The 19,678-nt window shown below is 37.9% G+C and overlaps 2 long non-coding RNA genes across 3 annotated transcripts; both read right to left on the minus strand.

Moving 5' to 3' along the window:
* Positions 1 to 1,305: 1,305 nt before the first annotated feature.
* LOC131227230 (uncharacterized) lies at positions 1,306 to 2,345 on the minus strand. 2 transcript variants are annotated; one of them, XR_009162126.1, is made up of 3 exons: positions 2,286 to 2,345; positions 2,043 to 2,195; positions 1,306 to 1,919 (listed from the first exon to the last, which is right to left on the minus strand). It is a non-coding gene; the product is annotated as an uncharacterized LOC131227230 (long non-coding RNA). The 2 variants fall into 2 exon arrangements; XR_009162125.1 differs by having other exon boundaries at positions 2,043 to 2,339.
* An 81-nt stretch (positions 2,346 to 2,426) lies between these two features.
* LOC131227904 (uncharacterized) lies at positions 2,427 to 7,382 on the minus strand. The gene is made up of 3 exons (XR_009162588.1): positions 7,267 to 7,382; positions 3,001 to 3,069; positions 2,427 to 2,786 (listed from the first exon to the last, which is right to left on the minus strand). It is a non-coding gene; the product is annotated as an uncharacterized LOC131227904 (long non-coding RNA).
* Between the last annotated feature and the right edge of the window lie 12,296 nt (positions 7,383 to 19,678).

Raw genomic sequence — 19,678 nt, forward strand, 5'->3', positions numbered from 1 at the left:
AGCCTCAAATTTTACAAATTAGTCTCTAGTTGAATCTGCGACGGATAAGGTCCGTCGTAGATTACCGGCCGATAAGGTCCGTCGTAAAAAATTTAAAATCCGTCACTGATAGTCTAAAAAACCACCCGAATTATTCGTCATTTAAAATATTAGCGACGGACAAAATCCGTCGTTGATTTTCAACTTTTCCAGAAATAAATCCGTCGCTAAAATATCTGTAAATAAAAAGAAACGTCTGCAGATTAATTTTTTTTAATCTTAATCTTACACCTGATAGTCATTCAAAAAATAATTCACACGATTGTTTAATAAGAATCACATTCAGATGATTCAAAAGATTGGGCTGAATATGAAGCTGGACTAAATATTAATGTTTTTCGATGCTTAGTAGGCCTTAATAAGAAACTGAACTAAATATATAGTAAATAGTCAAAATTAGATCAGCTACTGATGAAATTGGCAATGAAAATCGACCATTACAACCCATAAAATAGTTCAACCACCACCTATTATGCTGGCCATTACCGTTATTGAATACCTTGGGAGCGACAAACCACCTTATTCAATCTTTCCTAACATGAATCACTTTCAGATTGCCATGGCCTCGGTGGAACCTTGGAGCATTCCTAAAAGGAAAATGTAGAGATTAATGCCTAACCAAGAGATTTACCTTATCCATGGTGAATAGAGTAATCTTCGAAAGGTGGTCGAAGCAATGATGCCTTCTTCAGTTTCTTCTTCTAGACGCACCAATGTATAGACAAAACTAGAAACAGTATAATGGCAACCACTGCAACAGAGATTCCAGCAACAGCTCCCATTGAAATTCCTGCTTAAAAGGACATTGTATATGCAATGAGTTTCAAAAGGCATCATATAACTTTGAGGGGCTGGTCACATGCTCTTAACTGGTTAGAATTTATCAGCTGGGTGGAGTATAACTTGTCCAACCGGTTGGACTTCAAGGGTTGTGTGTGTTCACACACACAATTCTATGGTGGGTCCCACATGCCAACTAGTTGTATGTGGATTTTGCTGAATGTCCCCAATGTGACACGTGGGTGCCCGATCATCAATCCGGACCGTTCATTCAATAGTAACATAAGGAGCAAGCCATGACCAAGAATCACACCGATTGGATTTTAGGCTAGGTCATCTAAAAGGTGGGGCCCACTTGACACACTGCTTGATTTTTGCATGCGCTTGCAAGGTTGGCATGTGATCACAGGTATAGGTGTGGGTGGACTGCATGTGAGCTTAAGAAGCTTCATATAAAAAATGCAATTCTGAATTTGAATGCTAAAGTTTGAACAACAAGACAAAAATATCAAATGATAATTCAATCAGTGGATTAAATGAAGATGAGTTCTATGGTCCTATCCAATACAGGGATGTCGATTCTAATCCAACAAAGATTTTTCCATACCTGATGTCAGAAACAGAGAAATATGTGTGGAAAGCAAAGGAGAAACTAAATGGCTTGCTGTCGAGGTTCCTAATCCGCGATATCATGGTGAGATCTCCATTCAACGCAAGAGCCACTCTAAGACGGAACTCAAAAACTGAAATGCCACGGTAAATGTTTTCATTAGCAAGACATCGCATACAAAATAAATAAATAAAAGAGAAAATTTAACACGAAAAAGAGAATAGAAAAGAAGATGCAAAAGTTTCATCATTTTTCATCTGAACTATTTAAGGGCCATTTGGAAGGGCGACAATTCCCAAGATTTTTCATTTTTTTAATAGAAAAAAGATTTTAATCGAACAAGGTTAATGCAAAACAGCCCCATTAAAGGGGAAACACCTTAAAAGGGTCAACCGTATCAATTCATTTCATTTCGTCTCCCCATAGAAAACAAAATACATCAGGCTAATCTTATCTGATTTGATTAGTGCCGCCCGCATGCAAACATGCCCTACAAAGGAGTTCCAAATTCCAATGACCCGATCAAGTTTCAATTATTGCAAGTCCAATGCTACCCAAACGTTCTAAAGACTAACAACAACAGCCCAACTGTCTATAGGTACTGGGTTCATACCAGTGGGGCCAGCACTTCAGATCCTCTTCAGATGGTTTCAGTAGCAAGTCTATAGCAGATTTGCCAATGTACTCAGCAGGATGAAGAGGTGGAGGATCATTATCAATGGTCCAAATCTTGTTCCTTGCAAACCCATGTTGCTCCAGTGATCCACTGTTTCCAAACTTCAAGAGCATTAAAACATGATGTTAGTCGGGAACTTGGAATTAGATACCACAGGAAAAGATATGAGCATGCATGAACCTGCGGGAAACATATGGGGATTCCTCCTCGCATTGCTTTTGGTGGCTTAAATATAGCATGTAGTAGATAAAAGACAATATTTCAGCAAAAGCTAGGATGATTTCTCTAGTACATGAAGTTTGTCACATAGCTCTGCAACTCATGAATTTCATGTTCTGAAACATTATCACCATTAACTAAAATGAGTTCAAAGTTATTTTCAAGCAGCACCCAAACAGGCCTAAATTTCAATAACATGAACAGAAGATTGCTTCCTAAAAATAGCAACGACTCTGTTAATATATCAAGTGCTAGCCTAATCACCTGAGCATAATGCCGAAATCCTGAAATGCTGCCAAAATCCGGTTGGAGAATTATGCAATCCATGAGCCTACCTTCCATTGACTTAGCTTTTGCGTGAAAAAACCTCCAACTTCTGAGACAGAAAATTTGGAACCCGTGACAATCAGCGAGTTACATAGAATGCATTGGAACATCACTTGTTCTTCACTGACGATCTCTCTAACAAAACAGAAAGAAAACAGACAAATCTGTTAGGAAAAAAAATGAAGCAGCCCCTTCTGGCTCTTGTTCTCATCCTGCAGATATTAAGAAAGATTAAGAACGGGAGTTTTTAGTCCAACATTCCACATAAATGCAAACTTGCAACAACCCATTTCATGAGGACTTTTAAGAGCACTTCCGTGAGTTGCTATCTCTAAAAAATAACACATACCAGCTCTTTGAGTTCTTTTGGTGCTTTAGATGGCAAACTAGGTGCCCTTTGAACATCATCAAAATGCCCCTGAAACACCCATTCCATAATTTGTAATTGCTAGCTAACCTCCAGGCCCAGGAAAGAAAAACCAACTTTTAGATATAATTATTGAAAGATGTCAGAAGTTCGTCGATCCTTAATCTGAAAATAGTATTGGGCAGTAGAATGAGCAGAAAAATCAGCATGAAAAGAAAGGATAGAATGATTGATATAAAATAAACTTTAGTAGATATTTCTGGACTGATTTAAAATAATCTTCCCAAACTGACTGACAAAAAAAGACTAAATTCCACAATTTTGTCCCCAATAATCAATACATATAACTTTATATCCAATACATACCAATACATTACCAAGTTTGTCTCAAAATACATTACCAAGTAAAAGGATAGAATGTTGTAACCTCTTCTGTGATCACAGGAGGTGGTCTTACATTGTGCTCAAAATCCAGATCAACCTCGAGTGCACTGTTCTTCGGCCTTTTACTGGCGGTTACCTATCACCAGGAACCCAGCAGAATAATGATTTAACAAATCAATGACCAATCATGTGAATTTGATTCAAAGGATTGTGAACCAAATGCAAATGCAAATACAAATACAGAGTAGAATCAGTAGATAGGCTAGCTGATGGATATAAGAATATTGACAATCAATCATTACCTCTCCCTGCATAGTCCAGGCCTTAGTTTCCAAGTTCTCTTTCTCCATCTGCTCAATTTTTTTGTGGATCTTTTGAAGCTCTTTCTCATGGGTTGAAAGAGTTCCTTTATCATCTTCTTGTTTCTCAGCTATGCTCAGTTCTTCAGATCCATCGAAGGACTTGAGCTTTGTTGAACTTTTTTTCTTTTTACCCCCAAAGAAGTCTTCATATCTGGAAAAAGGAGATGCCACAGCCAAAGCTAATCACAATAGAAAGAGAAAAATAAAATTGAGAAGATATGACGTTTAACAGGTTTCATATCTTAGAAGATAACCTTTCACATTTAAAGACGTCACAGGCTTCAAACTAGTGGCTTCATTATATTACTTATAACATGGCCCACTTAATGGAAAGCTTTGCTCTTGCAAGTTATGCTATATTGACACATGTGGCTGCAAGTTGTTGTGCAAGGCTCCACCCACATGTGAGCATAGCAAACCTAACCCAGAACTTATGCCTAGGTCGAATCAGGTTGGTCGCAAACTAGGTGAACCAAACATATATCAAAGATAAGGGACAGCTAGCATTTAATATATATCTATACTCTATCAGATGATCAAAGTTTGATTCATGGGGAGCTGGACCAATTTTTCCAATATTCACCAAGTACCTTTTATCAATTTCAATACATTTCCATTGAAAAAATGGTAGGAAATTAAAATATTTTCTTGTGTAGTTCAGTATCTATCTTACATGTATTGTGTTGGACCATGCATATCTTTTTCTTTATTTCTTTCTTCTTCTTTTTTTAAACTAAAACAATAACCTCTTGAGATGCACAAAAAACCAAATAGAGATCAATGACATTTGCCAGAAGACTTGTCAAGCTACCAAAATATCATGTAAAGTTTAGAGGATCTCATACCATGAACATTTAAGGTAGAGGATGAAAAGACTCGCATGTCACAAACATTAGCACATTGACTAATGCATTGATGAACAATAAAGACTCACATGTCACAAACAGTAAAGAAGGAACTGTGAAACAATGCATTGATGAACAATAAAGACTCACATGTCACAAACAGTAAAGAAGGAACTGTGAAACAATGCATTGATGAACAATAAAAATTCACATGCCATGGACATTAGTATCTTGATATTCTAATGCTGGAGATGTCAAAATCTTTTGAATTTATTGGTAAGGACTGTAACTAACAGAGTAATATGAAACAGATATATGGTAGCTCAATCAAGCGTGGAACAGTGAGAACCGGTTATAAGTATCGCGGCTTTAACTATTTTGAGGCTCATCCATACAAAATTACAAGTATGAACACATTAGCTTCTTCTTTCTTTTTATAACAATAAGTTTGAACACATTGGCATTGTTGCCAACAATGAAATTCCTTAACCAAACTATTTCCTAATATCATGTGCAAAAACAAACCAGGTTGCGATTGACTACAATTTCACTGTGGGAGAATCTCTAGTGACAGAGACATAACCCTACATGTTTCTCCAAATATCAATTTGTGGATATGACTACAAAGAATCCTATTACTGTAAAAAGCTAAAACTATATTTGAAAAAAAAAAAAAAACCCAAATGTACCGTAGGTTAGGGATTTGTTTTTCCCCAAACATTCTAGGTAGCTTGGGATTCAACCCATGTGATGTTTTAGCATTTGAAGGTCAGGACATGCTTGCTCACAATGACATAAAATAATTTGGTGTAGTGCAACTTGTATTTGGATCACCACTGTTTATAATATTAAATCACTTTTCCTTTATAATGTTTGTACCATTTCTATGATGTGCAGGAAAGGGAAAGAAAATAGGTCATCTCTATCATGTGCAGGAGAAGATGGATCGAAGAAAAAGGAGCAGGTGGAGACTTTCCAGAGGTGGTGGGGAGAAATTAGAAAGATATTTTTTTATAAATTTTTTTTTAATGAATTTAGAAAATAGTCTTTTGGCTCACATGTCTTGTCAAATGCCAGATTCATTAGTTGAAATTTCATTACAGCAAAAGTACAAAACAGGTTTCAACCCATATCCTGCAAGTTTTTCTTTACAAATCCCTGATTTCGGCCCATGGGTGTTGTTAAGTGGATTGTTTCATTAGTGGTATTTGATTCTAACACAGAATTTGTTGTTGGTGGTTGTGTTAGTACAAAACTCAACAAGGTAAGAAAAAAAAATGGAGAAAAAAAAAAACACATCACAGAAGCTGACCGATTCAACGATCATGCATACAACCTGCTGCATTCAACCGCAGCAATGTGATGATATGCAGTGACCATCTATCTGGTACCATCAAATTCAGATTCCAGATTGTGATGAGTAGATATTATGAGAAGATGGTAATGTCTTTTGGGTTGTCAAATGCATCGACGTAGGAGACATTCTCAGCCAAGAAACAATATGCAAACTTGAGAGAGTGCCACTTGACAACAAATGCCATGTGGTTTGCATGTGTATCTGTTTCAGCTTAAAAACAAGATAAATCCAAAGATCATATTGCTTATAACATCAGGAAAAAAAAAAAAGTGAGCACAGGCTGCCCACCATCAAAACCCTTCAGATGTGTGTAGCCGCACACTTTATAGCCACTTAATGTGGGGTCGATGAAGCCATGGCCTTCATTTTCAATTCAGCATCACTCTTCCCACCAAGGGAATTGCCAACGTTCACGAATAGATCTAAAATCACCATCAAATAGAATCTTGTCACGAATAGGTGTGTTTGATGGATCAAAGATCGGCACCTTAAGAACTAGAGCTAGCAATGCGTGGTATCCCCACGTGTGGAGGCAGTATCTGTGCTCATCTGCTACAATTTCATTACTGGTGGCTTAAGTTCTCGATGGGGACATGCAACACTACCTAGAAGGTTAGATAAGGGATGTAGAAAAGGAAAGTGGACGTCAACCACATTAGAGGATTGCAAGGACCAGGTGGGCCCCAAGAGTCTCAATGGCCCTTCAAATCTTTAGTTGAGAAGCATTCTCAATGTGGTATTACGGCTTTTCTGATTTCTTTAAAAAAATAAATTAATTAATTAATTAAAAAAAAGATGTAAAAGAATACAAATAAACTAGAAAGACTTAAAAACCCATCAATAATCCATTTCCAATCAATATACCCCATGGAAAGTAATCGCATATCATGATATTATCAATTTTGAACATGCATACAGTACACATGTCATGTGTAAAATGGTAAAAGGGGTTTAAAAAAATTTAAAAACAAAATAAATAAATAAATAAATAATGAAGGTGAAATCCCCAATTCCAAAATTCCTTAGATCCCCAAAATCCTAAAATCCCCAAATCCCTAATTTGTAAAATCTGAAAAACCCCAATTCGGGGTCCACATTCAAATCTGTAAGCCCTAAAATCCCCAAATCCAGGTCGGATTGTTGGGTAAGGCGGGCTACACGGCCCATTGCGACTAACATCACCGTAGGCCCCACCTAGCATATCAATAGGTTGTGTGGTAAATAAACATTAGTATTAGTATATTTTGAAAGCTTTTACTTATTCTTATAGAGAGAGAGAGAGAGAGAGAGAGAGAGATACCTCAGTGTTGCTGGAGATTTAATCCTTCAACCACAGATTCAGAGAGAGCGAGAGGGCGTGCGTGGGTAGGACGGTCGGCAACAGGATCGAGCAAGGAAGAGAGAGGAGGGAGAGAGAGAGAGGAGGGATAGATCTGTAGAGAGAGAGAGAGAGAGAGAGAGAGAGAGAGAGAGATGGGACAGGGCGAGACAGGGATGGGAGACTGGTTAGGGCGCCGGCCCTAACCCGTCTTCAGATGAAGGGGAAGCGGATTAACTGACGTCAGCAAGTTCTGTGGGTCCCTTCATGAGGTATGTGTTAAATCCAAACCGTCCATCCATCTTGCGAGCTCGTTTTAAGTCTTGAGACGAAATATGAGATAGATCTAACTATCAAGTGGACCACACTGAAAAAAACACTGGGGGGATTGAACGTCTACCATTGAAACCCTTTAGGGGTTCACATAAGTTTTGGTTCAATATGCAAAAAAATTTTCCTCTCCATTCAGGTCTTTGTGACCTTATGAATAGGTTGAATGGAAAATAAACGTTATGGTGGGGCTGGTATTTGTGGCGTAGTACATTTAATCTTTAGATATGATTTATTTTTGGGATAATTTTTTAAAATGATCTCGAAAAATGGATGAATGGTGTAGGTTGATCCCGAATTTTCAGTAAATCCGAAGCTCAAGTGAACCATGCCACACGAAACAGTGTAGAATAATGATTTCCACCGTTGATACCTTGGGCCCACAGTAATGTTTATTTGCCATCCAACTTGTTCATGATATCAAATAGATATGGATGAAGAGAAAACACAAACATCTGCTTGACCTAAAACTTCTATAGCCTCCAAGAATTTTTCAATGGTAGAGGTTCAATCACGTTATTTCCTGTGGTGTGGTCCACTTGAGCTTTGGATATGCTTCCTTTTTTGTTCTCTAAACCTCAAATTATCTGTTAACATGGATGAACGGAGTCGATAAAATAAATAAATAATGGTGGACCCCACAGAGTTTACTCTGATAAGGGTAATGAGTAACTCCCTAAATGTAGTGGAGAGAGGTTTCCTTAAAACATTCATAATCATATATTGGGCCTGCCTAAATGTGATTCACATATCCAACCCACTCATTATGTGTGTCCCACTTGGATGAGGGGTCAGACCAAGTTTCAGCCGCATCCAAAACTCATGTGGGCCCCACCAAGTGCTTTTATATTTTTTTAGGATGTCTTCACATGGTTTTAGATGGTATGGCCCACCTGAGTTTCGTATACGGATGATTTTTGAGATATCTCATAACCTAAAGGGGACACATCAAATGCACGGTGTTGATGTTCGACACACATCATGATGGGGCCCACAAAACTTACTAACATCAATTATTAGGTTCTCATGGGGTCAATAAATTGGGTCACAATTTTGACCAGAACATTTGGCCCATTTTTCATGTATAGTCCATTCACTCTATTTTACTAATCAATACCCTCAATTTGACTAGTTATTCGCCCCAATCAAGCTAGCTACATGTGAGAAAGGTACTGGGAATACAAGATTGATCAACAATTTGAGTGAAATATGATTTAAACATATGAAGTTATTTACTCTTCAATCTGGACTAATTCAATTGTCTAAAAACGGTTAAATGTTCAATTAGTGGATGTGCCTAATAATTTATTAAAAAATATATTTTTTTTCACAGATAAATTTCAATTTCCATTTAAAAATAACATTTTTTTCAAAATGTATAATTTTTTACTCATAATTTTTCTTAGAAAACTTTTAATAAAATATCATTTTTAGTATAAAATATTTCAAAAAATAAATTAAAATACAATGTCTGAATTTTTATTTTCTAAATATCTTAAATTTTCACAAATTTTTTTTCCCCGAAAATTCCAAAATGCCGATTTTATTTCTTTAAAAGCATCATGTTGTTTTCAACTTTTCATTTAAAAAAAAAAAAATTATATATATTTTCAAAATCTTAGTGTTTTTATAAATAACTTTTTCTTTTAATTTCGAATTTTGAACATTTTCAATTATTTTTCAAAATCACAAAATTTTTCAATTTATTTATTTTTCATTTCAAAATGTTTGTTTTTTGATAAAGTATTGATTTTTTAATATTATTTTATTTAAAAAATTTCAATTCTTTTTCACTTCTCCATTTTTTTAAATGCATTTTATTCAAACTTGTCAATTTTTTTTCAACTTCTTAATTTTATTTTATTTTTCAAATTTCAAACTCTCATTTTCTTTTTAAAAATATTTTCATTTTTCAACATTGTGAAAAATTTCACATTTTTTAAAATATTTTTAATTTTCTTTTTCAGGATATTATTTTTTTCTCAAAATCAAATGCTTTTTTTTTTTCAAATTTATCAACTTTATTAAATATTCTTTTTTGTTCCCACAAAATAGATTTTTATTAAATCATGATTTTTATTTTTTCAAAATCTAATTTTTTCTGAAACATTGTTAAAATTTTTAAACTTCTCAATATTCTTTTTCATGTGATATTACAAATCATTTAAATATTAGTTTTAAATTAAAAAATAAAAATAAAAATTCCACTCATTTGATACAAAAACAAAATAAATTTTCTTTTTACATTCAATAAATTGTTAAAAAATAATCTTAGATACAAATATGTACAATTAAACCACTGAAATTCTATTAAAAAACAATTATTAGACTACAAAAAAACTTAATTTTCCACCACATTCTAAAAAAAATGAAAAAAATTAATGTCAAGGCAAAAGTCCTTTTACGACGGACCATGATCCATCGCAAAAGCAACTGAAAAGCGTCACCATTTGGTATTTTGAGCGGGAATTTGCAACTTTTTCATTTTCCATTGCCAAATCAAAATTTGCGATTGATTTCATCGGTCGCCTAGTTACGACGGACAAAAATCCATCGTAAATCAGATTTTAGTGACGGATTTTGCTCCGTCGCTAAATTCGTCGACGTTCGGACTGCGGATATTCAAGGATGAAGATAGTGTGTGCATGAGAAGCAATGGCGATGGTGAAACTATGATGGAGACAATTAGAGTTAAAGCTTGGAGCTATGGTTCATGTTAATTGAAGTCATTAATGGAGATTGTTGTTTGATGTCTTCAATATGTACATGAAACAGGGGTCTCGATCAACTAACTAGCTTAGTCAAATGATCAAGCAAGCCTCAAATTTTACAAATTCGTCTCTAGACAATTTTTAGATAGGTAGGGTCAATCGACTTGGAGGCTCGAGCAATCGACGATATTCGACAATACTTGTAAACTCTCTTTGGAGAGGTACTGTCAAACGACTATGTGGGGCTCGATGATTGTTCAATGCTTAGATTAATAACACACATAATTTTGCATAATTACGCAATTAGTTTCCTATTCTGGATGTTATGTTATATACATGAGTGTAATTGCGGATTAGGGTAGAATAATCATGGCTAAATGTTTTTAAGATTTGGAGTGGAGAAAATAAAGGTTTTTTAAATTGTAAGTTCAACCATTTCTTGTACTTTTCATTTTCATAGTGCTTGTTGTTGCTTTATGATAAAGTTTTTTCCCAGGAGGATTTTTCAACATAAAATTCATTTCCTTTGTGCATGCTTTGTTGTATTGATCTTTCAATTATTTGATTTGAATTCGGAGTTTGCTTCCATGAATTTCCAATACAAATGTTGACTTTTTGAGATTTCTAAAGTTGTATATATCTAATAGCTTTGCTATAAAATACCAAAACAGTACCGCCTTTATAGATAAAAATATATCTGAAGGCATAGAGAAATACTACATGAAGAAAGAAAAATGCTTCAACACGAGGTCATGGGTTCGAGTACCCATAGTGGTGAAATCCGACTGTGGTATGAGTGTGTGGGGTTGTGGGGGTGTGAGTGCAATTATTAAAATTAAAAAAAAAAATCCATTTCTTCTCAATCATCTCTTTCTTCCCCTCCTTCTCTCTTGATTATTCCTGATATCAAAGCTACTAGGCGATGTAATAGTTCTATAAGGTGGGCCTAATTGAACAATGGTTTAGATCGACTTGAGGGTTGGATATTGTGATCGGGCATATTGATGGGTCCCATTAGAGTTGTGGTCAATCTCGAATTGCTCTAAGGGGTGGTGAGCTTGGACTATGATACATTCATGGTCTTTAGATAGGAATGAAAACTTCTAAATGCGTTGAACCCTAAATAGAGTTTCAGTGGGTTTTGAACTCCACCATCCTACATCTATATAAACAATGTTAGGTCCCCAAACTTACACATCTGAAGCTCTTTCTCCAATCCTATTGCTTCCCTTAAGGTGTAAGGTGTGGAAGATCTTAGCAATCACCTTCTCCAATGCGTCCCGAATAGGTATGCTTTCAATTTGGTTGTTAGATCTCCATATTTAATGCATAGTTTGATCCTTTTTAATTTCACAATTTAAGTTTACAATTGGTATTAGAGCGATTAATGCAATAGGTATGGCAGATCCTTTGACATTCAAGGATATTTTTTTGACAGATGTGAAAGATTCACTTGTAGACTTTTAGAGTCGAATCTGGACCCATCAAGACAGATTTGGACCATTGACCATCTCATTTAGAGTTGGAATTTGTCCTTAAGTGGCAATAGTGACACGGGCCACCATCATCATCATACGAGATCCCGAGATGATGATTTCAAAATAAAAAATGGGACATGATGTTTTATAATGCCCTGGGTTTTTGAAACCTGAGTATATGACTCGTTCTCCAAAAACTCAAGTGTTTGCCTTTAAAGATAGTCAAATTCAGGCATTTTTTTCTCTTTCTTTTTTCTTTCAAAGTTAGCAGTTTAGTGGAAGATGGACAAATCAAACATAAAAGAAAATTTGCACTTACATTCAAAATATATGAGCGGCTGCCCATAATGACTTATACAAACCAATGTCTCTATATTAACAAATACAAGAATTAAACAATTTACAAATAAGAAATAATAAAATGCATATAAACTTAAGCCGCAAGATCACGCAACTTCTCTTGGTAGACAGGGTCATGCATCCCTGATAATCACACCCTGCTCTTTATCAATCTAAACATGAATATCTTTTAAGCCACCTGTATTACCTGTACGGTTATACATTCGATGAATAAGTGCCCAACTCAGTGTGAATTTTTCTTAAGATTACACACCGCTACATTAGTCAAGCATAGTTTAAAAACAATAAGGCATTTAAAACAATACAAGATGCAGTCTTGTTTAAATGCATGAATGCGTGAATGCATATCAATCTGGGGATGCTCATCAGTCGAACTTGGGCTCATCACCCATGCATAAGACCGGTTACTAGCGTAGCACATCACCTACATACATAACATACAGCATAATAACCAAGTCATTGTACATCACGTGCATGGGTCGATAGTCAATGGTTTGAGAGCTAATGAAATGATACCCCACTAAGCCTAAGGGCACGTGCTGTAGCATCCAGAATTAGCCACCCGTCATCGTCCGAATGTCATGAATGCAAGATTAGGAAAACCATTATTATTTTGATTACAACCAGCCAATTTAAGAAAACTTAAAGGTCACTATGGGGAGCTTGTCAACTAGCGTAGGCCGACAACTCGGGCATAGTGTCACTTTCCCACCATCCACAGCTCATGAGATTTTCCACCTTAGGATGTTTAATGGACGCTCATCGACTAGTGGCCAATCAAATTCAATAATTCAATACTTAGGAATTACCATTACATGGTTATATGAGAGTGAACCATCGAAGCCATGCAGGGCAAATATCAAATCATGAGACAAATACTTAAATCAAAGTAGTAAAAGGTTGCACGAAGTAAATATTAAATCAAAATGGTAAAGAGGTTATGGAGGGCAGTGGTAAATCAGAGCAGTAAAGAAATCATTTTTAAAGCTGTATAGGCAAGACAACCTATGAATGGTAGACCCACATTTGTATTCCACATCCCAAATAACCTCCTTGTTGAGGGTTCATCTCTAACACATTTTGTCTCGTTACATCCTAAGTGTGGGCTCACATACACAAGTAGAATTTTTCCACTAGTAGGTGTAGTGAAATGAGTTCCAAGCGCCTTACAACAACTCATTGACATATAAAAAAACATACAAAATATATGTTAATCATTAATATCATAACTATCACAATAAATTATAAAACGAATATATATAAGCGATCAATTGGAGTTTAGATGGAAACTAACATGTAAGTAACAAGCTATCAATTGTAATTCAAATGTAAGTTAACCCTTTAAATTAAATAATTAGCGTAAGTAATCTCAAGTTATTGATGGAGTTTTCCTCCTCAGGTCAGAAGAGAGATGGAGTAGCGGGTGAAAAAATCGAAGTAATTCACCGTGTTGCTTGACCGGTCGAGTGGTTTGCTCGACCGGTCGTGGGTGGCGCTCGACCAATCGAGTGGAGTAGAGTGGGACTCGACTCAAAGTCCAGCGATCATCCAATATTTTTTCTCTGAGGTGCTCGACTAGTCGAGGGAGGTGCTCAACCGGTCGAGTGGGCCGCTCGACCGGTCAAGAACCATGCTCGACCAGTCAAGGTTATGCAAATTCGTTCAACGATTTTGTGCGGATTTCAGAATTTTAAGTCCTTTCACAACAAGATGCGGAAGGGAGTTTCCTAAACTATAAATTGGGGTGCCTAGGGCTTTTCTAGTAAAAAATGTAAAAAATATAAGAGGATTTCTTAAAGCTTTGCAAGGGTTTGCTAAAGGGTTTAGGGTGAGAGAGTGATAGAAAAGAGAGAGGAAGCTTGTGGAAGGGAGTTGACAACTCAGCGCGTCCTTATAATTGATGAGATCTCTCCATTTTTCTTTTATTCTCTTATTGTTTATCCACTCCTACGTGAGTGAAGAAGGTTGTAACGTTCTACTTCATAGTGGATTGTTGATCTGGATGAGGTCCCGTAGTTTTTACCTCTTTGAGAGTTTTTCACGTAAAAATTTCTTGTGTGATGTAGTTTATGCTTTAATTTATTTTATTGCTTTATAATTCCATAATTCTGGTTTGTTTTGGGAGGCTAGATCTTAAGGTTTTGTTTAAGGCCCCTAACAAAGTGGTATCAGAGTTAAGTTCATTGAACGAGTAGGATCGGTTTTGAATTATGGAAGGTAGCTCATCAAGGATGATCAGCCTCAATAGTTCTAACTGGACCATATGGAAGGCTAAGATGGAGGACTTGCTTTATTGCAAGGACCAATATTCTCCAATTTTAGGCATATCTGTAAAATCCAAGGTATGTCTGATGATGATTGGAAGAAGTTAGACCGAAAGGCGGTGGGGTTTATTAGATAATGGATGGCTGATTCTGTGTTCCACCATGTGTCTACGGAGACCTCAGCCACTAGCCTATGGCAGAAATTGGAAGGGCTGTATGAGAGGAAGACAGCCAGTAATAAGATTTTCTTGATATGACGACTTGTGAATCTCAAGTTTAAAGATGGTGGTTCTGTGGCCGAGCACATGAATGAGGTCAGCAATATATTGAACTAGCTCTCTGTTATGAAGATGGTCATAGATGATGAATTACAGGCTTTGCTATTGCTTAGCTCATTATCTGATAGTTGGGAGACATTGATGATGTCTCTAAGTAACTTCGCGCTAGACAAAAAGGTATCCATGGAACAGGTAACTAGCTGTCTCTTCAATGAGGAGACAATGAAGAAATCTCAGGAGTCTACTCAGCAAGAGACCCTTGTGACACATGAACGGATGAGAGGAAAGAACAGGAATGGCGGGAAGGCCCGAGATAAATCAAAAGGCAAGTCGAGTACCAGGAAGGATGTTAAATGCTGAAATTGTGGCAAGAATGGCCATTACAAGTATGAATGTCATAAGAAGAAGAATGACAAGAAAGGAAAATGAAAAGAGAAGGAAGATGAATCAGACTCCACTGCGGTCGCTTCAGATGGGCAGATTATGATGTTTGTCTCATGGCTACGAGTCAAGACATTGACTGGGTGATAAACTGGGAAACCTCATTTCATGCGACTCCACGCAAAGATTTCTTCACAAGTTACAAGTCAAGTGACTTTGGGACTGTGAAGATGGAAAATTCTAGCGTATCGAACATCGTAGGAGTCGGTGATATTTGTGTGAAGACCGATGTGGGTTACACATTGGTTCTCGAGGATGTGAGACACATTCCAGACCTTCGCCTCAACTTGATGTCGACGGAAGGTTAGATGATGGCGGCTATGAAAGCCGATTTGTTAGTGGGCGCTAGAAGCTCATCAAGGGTTCGTTGATCGCAGTCAGAGAGAAGAAGTATTGCACCCTTTATAAGGCAAGTGTCAGTGTGTGCAAGGGTAGGTTGACCGCAGCGAAAGATTCAGCTATTGACATGTGGCACAAGCATCTACGCCAAATGAGTAAAAAAGGGCTTCACGTACTAGCAAAGAAGCGGCTCCTTCCAGACGTGACAGGTATGCCTCTCAAAACCTATATTGATTGTTTATCAGAAAAACAACATAGAGTTTCATTTATTAAATCTCCTTCTCATGTTAATAAAGTTCATGCATTAGATTTGGTTTATTCTAATGTTTGTGGTCCTATGAGGACAAAAACCTTAGGTGGGCATTATATTTTATTATTTTTATAGATGATGCATCTAGGAGGGTTTGGCTTTATACTTTGAAATCTAAGGACGAGGTCTTTGGTGTGTTTAAATTATTTCATGCTATGGTTAAGAGAGAGACAAGTAGATCATTGAAGTGCATCCGTACTGACAATGGTGGTGAATACATCGGTGACTTTCATGAGTATTGCAAGTCCCTGGGTATACAACATGAACAGATGGTTCCCAAGACCCCCTAGCATAATGGTGTAGCTGAGCGAATGAATCGCACCATTGTAGAGAGAATCAAATGCATGTTATCCCATGCAAAATTGTCCAAGTCATTCTGGGGAGAAGCAATGCACACAGCGATGTATTTGATAAATAGGTCTCCATTAACCCCATTGAATGGAGAAGTCCCTAAGAAGGTGTGAACTGGACAGGACCCATCATACAGTCATCTCAGGGTGTTTGGATGCAGGGCATCCATTCACGTACCAAAGGACAAGAGGTCCAAGCTCGATATGAAGATCAGGCAGTGTGTTCTTAGGGTACGGTGATGAAAAGTTCCGTTACAGATTGTGGGATCCGACCGAGAGGAAGCTCGTCAGGAGCAGAGATGTGGTATTCCTTAAAGATCAGTGTATGGAAGACATTGGTAAGCCAGAGAAGAACCAGCCTAGTTCAGGCAAGCTAGAGGACATGGATCTAATTATTCCTCCCGTGGTGCCTGATGATGGGGGAGTACCGCAAGGTGCAGAGGACGAGGGAGTTCCTTTGAGGATGAACCAGGGAAACAGCCCCCACTTGATCCACTTGTTGAGTCACAGGTGAGGAGGTCATCTAGGGACAGACAGCCGTCCAGGAGGTACTCGCCGCATGAGTACATTATGCTGACTGATGGGGGAGAGCTAGAAGATTATTCTGAGGCCCTAACCGACAAGCATAAGGAGTATGGCTGAAATCTATGCAAGAGGAGATAGAATCCTTGCATAAGAACCACACCTATGACATGGTAAAACTGCCTAAGGGCAAGAAAGCTTTGAGCAACAAGTGGGTGTTTAAAAAGAAAGTTGAACAGAAGAATTCACAGATAAAGTTTAAGGCCAGACTTGTGGTGAAAGGGTTTGGTCAGAGGAAAGGCATAGACTTCGAGGAGATATTCTCACCAGTGATGAAGATGACATCCATACGGGTATTGCTTGAGTTGGCGGTAAGTATGGATCTAGAGATAGAGCAGTTAGATATTAAAACTATCTTTCTGCATGGTGACCTAGAAGAAGAGATCTACATGCACCAATTAGAGGGGTTTGAAGTCAAGGGCAAAGAGCATATGGTGTGTAGGCTAAGGAAGAGCTTGTATGGGCTGAAACAAGCTCCACGGTAATGGTACAAGAAGTTCGACTCGTTTATGTTGAAGCATGGGTATGACAGAACGAAGTCGGACCACTAAATGTTCACGCGCAAGTTCTTAGACGGTGATTTCTTAGTTCTGCTGTTATATGTTGATGACATGCTCATCATGGAAAAAGACATCAAGAAGACTGATAGGTTGAAACAGGAGTCGGGCAAGTCATTTGCGATGAAAGACTTGAGCCTGACTAAACAGATCCTAGGAATAGAGATAACTTGTGATAGAAGCAGCAGGAAGCTTTGGCTGTCATAAGAGCGGTATATTGAGAAAGTCCTAGAGCAGTTTAATATAAATATTATGAAGCCGGTCAGTACTCCACTAGATGGTCACTTCAGATTGAGCGACAAGCAGTGCCCCAAGATGAAGGTAGAGGTAGAAGAGATGCAGAAGATACCCTACGCATCAGTGTAGGAAGTTTGATGTATGTTATGGTGTGTACACGCCCAGACATAGCGTATGCGGTTGGTGTTGTCAACCAGTTTCTTGCCAATCCTGGCAAAGAGCATTGGGCAGCGGTGAAATAGATACTACGTTATCTAAGAGGCTCATCCAGGTTGAGCCTATGCTATAGTGATGAAAAACTTGTGTTAGAGGGCTATACAGATGCAGATATGGTAGGTGACATAAACTTCAGAAAGTTTACATCGGGGTTCATATTCATGTTTACAGGGGAAGCGGTTTCTTGGCAGAGCAAGCTATAGAAGATCGTAGCATTATCGATGACAGGGGCCGAGTACATTGCAGTCATAGAGGCATGTAAAGAGATGCTTTAGATGAAGAGGTTCCTACAGGAACTTTGCCTGAAGCAAGAGTAGCACGTGGTCTATTGCGATAGTTAGAGTGCTATAAACTTGAGCAAAAATCCAAGTCAGCATTCCAAGTCGAAGCACATAGAGATTCGGTATCACTGGATCAGGGATACTTTGGAACAGAAGGTGTTACAGCTTGAGAAGGTCCACACAGACGATAATGGGTCAGACATGATGACCAAGGCATTGATCAACGGTAAGTTTGAGGTTTGTAGAAACTGGGCTAGCTTGAAGAAGGTGAATCCCTCCTAAGTCAAAAATGGGGAGATTTGATGGGGGTTTCCTCCTCAGGTTAGAGGAGAGATGGAGCAGCGGGTGAGAAAATCAGAGTAATTCACCGTGCTACTCGACCGGTCGAGTAGTCTGCTCGACCAGTTGCGGGTGGCGCTCGACCAATCGAGTGGGGCTCGACTCAAAGTCCAGCGACCATCTGATGATTTTTCTCCGAAGTGCTCGACCAGTCTAGTGGGCCGCTCGACCAGTCGCGAGGACTTGGCTCAATCAGTCGAGCTTACACAAATTTGAGTTCGGATCTTGTGCGGACTGCGGAAATCTGAGGCCTTTCGCAACAAGGTGCGGAAGGGAGTTTCCTAAACAATAAACTGGGGTGCCTAGGGCTTTTCTAGTAAAAAAATATGAAAAATACAAGAGGGTTTCCTAAAGCTTTGCAAGGGTTTGCTAAAGGGTTTAGGGTGAGAGAGGTTATGCTCATGGAGGTTATCTACTGTGCAACTTATATCTCAGCGCTTTTACGTCCTCGTAATTAGTGAGATCTCTCTGTTTTTCTTTTATTCTCTTATTATTTATCCACTCGTACGTGAGTGAAGAAGGTTGTAACGTTCTACTTCATAGTGGATTGTTGATCTGGACGAGGTCCCGTGGTTTTTACCTCTTTGAGGGTTTTTCACATAAAAATCTCTTGTGTGGTGTGGTTTATGCTTTGATTTATTTCATTGCTTTATTATTCCATAATTTTGGTTTGTTTCGGGAGGCTAGATCCTAAGGTTTTGTGTAAGGCCCCCAATAGTTATAAGATAGCAACTATAATTTAACAAAAACCACCCCTTGGAGTAATTAGGAAGTGAAAAGCTTAAGAGAACGAAGTCGTCACCTTAGGAGTCGATTCACCAACTAATGTGGCTAGGGAGCACGCACGCCCTTAGAATCGAATCCTACCATGAAGTGTAAATTTCATATTTAAGTCAAAGTTCTATAATTTAGGATGAACTTTAGGATCTTAATTATGTTATTTACTGGGCTTTGACTTCACATTCTAACTTAAGGTTAAGGTTTGAGAAATACAAGCTTTATAATTATATCATCCAATTAAATAATCAAATCTAATTTACAACACAAGAGGGTGGAGGGTTTTATACCTCAACGGAGGTTGGATGTGGCTCAACTTGATGTCCAGCGAGTTAACTCGGGAGGTCAAGTCGAATCGACTCGGCCCAACATAACCATGAACCCTACTCTCTTCCACTCTCTTTCTCCTTGCCTCCCTCAACACAACCACAACCAGCAGTTAGCTAGATCTAACCGACTCAAAGAGTCAATGAGTCAAGGCCTGGCTAACTCGGCAGTGAGTCATACTCCTAGCTCGAACTCAATGTGTCGAGTCTAATTATCC

Source organism: Magnolia sinica, chromosome 15, assembly GCF_029962835.1.
Source record: "Magnolia sinica isolate HGM2019 chromosome 15, MsV1, whole genome shotgun sequence".
Taxonomy (NCBI): domain Eukaryota; kingdom Viridiplantae; phylum Streptophyta; class Magnoliopsida; order Magnoliales; family Magnoliaceae; genus Magnolia; species Magnolia sinica.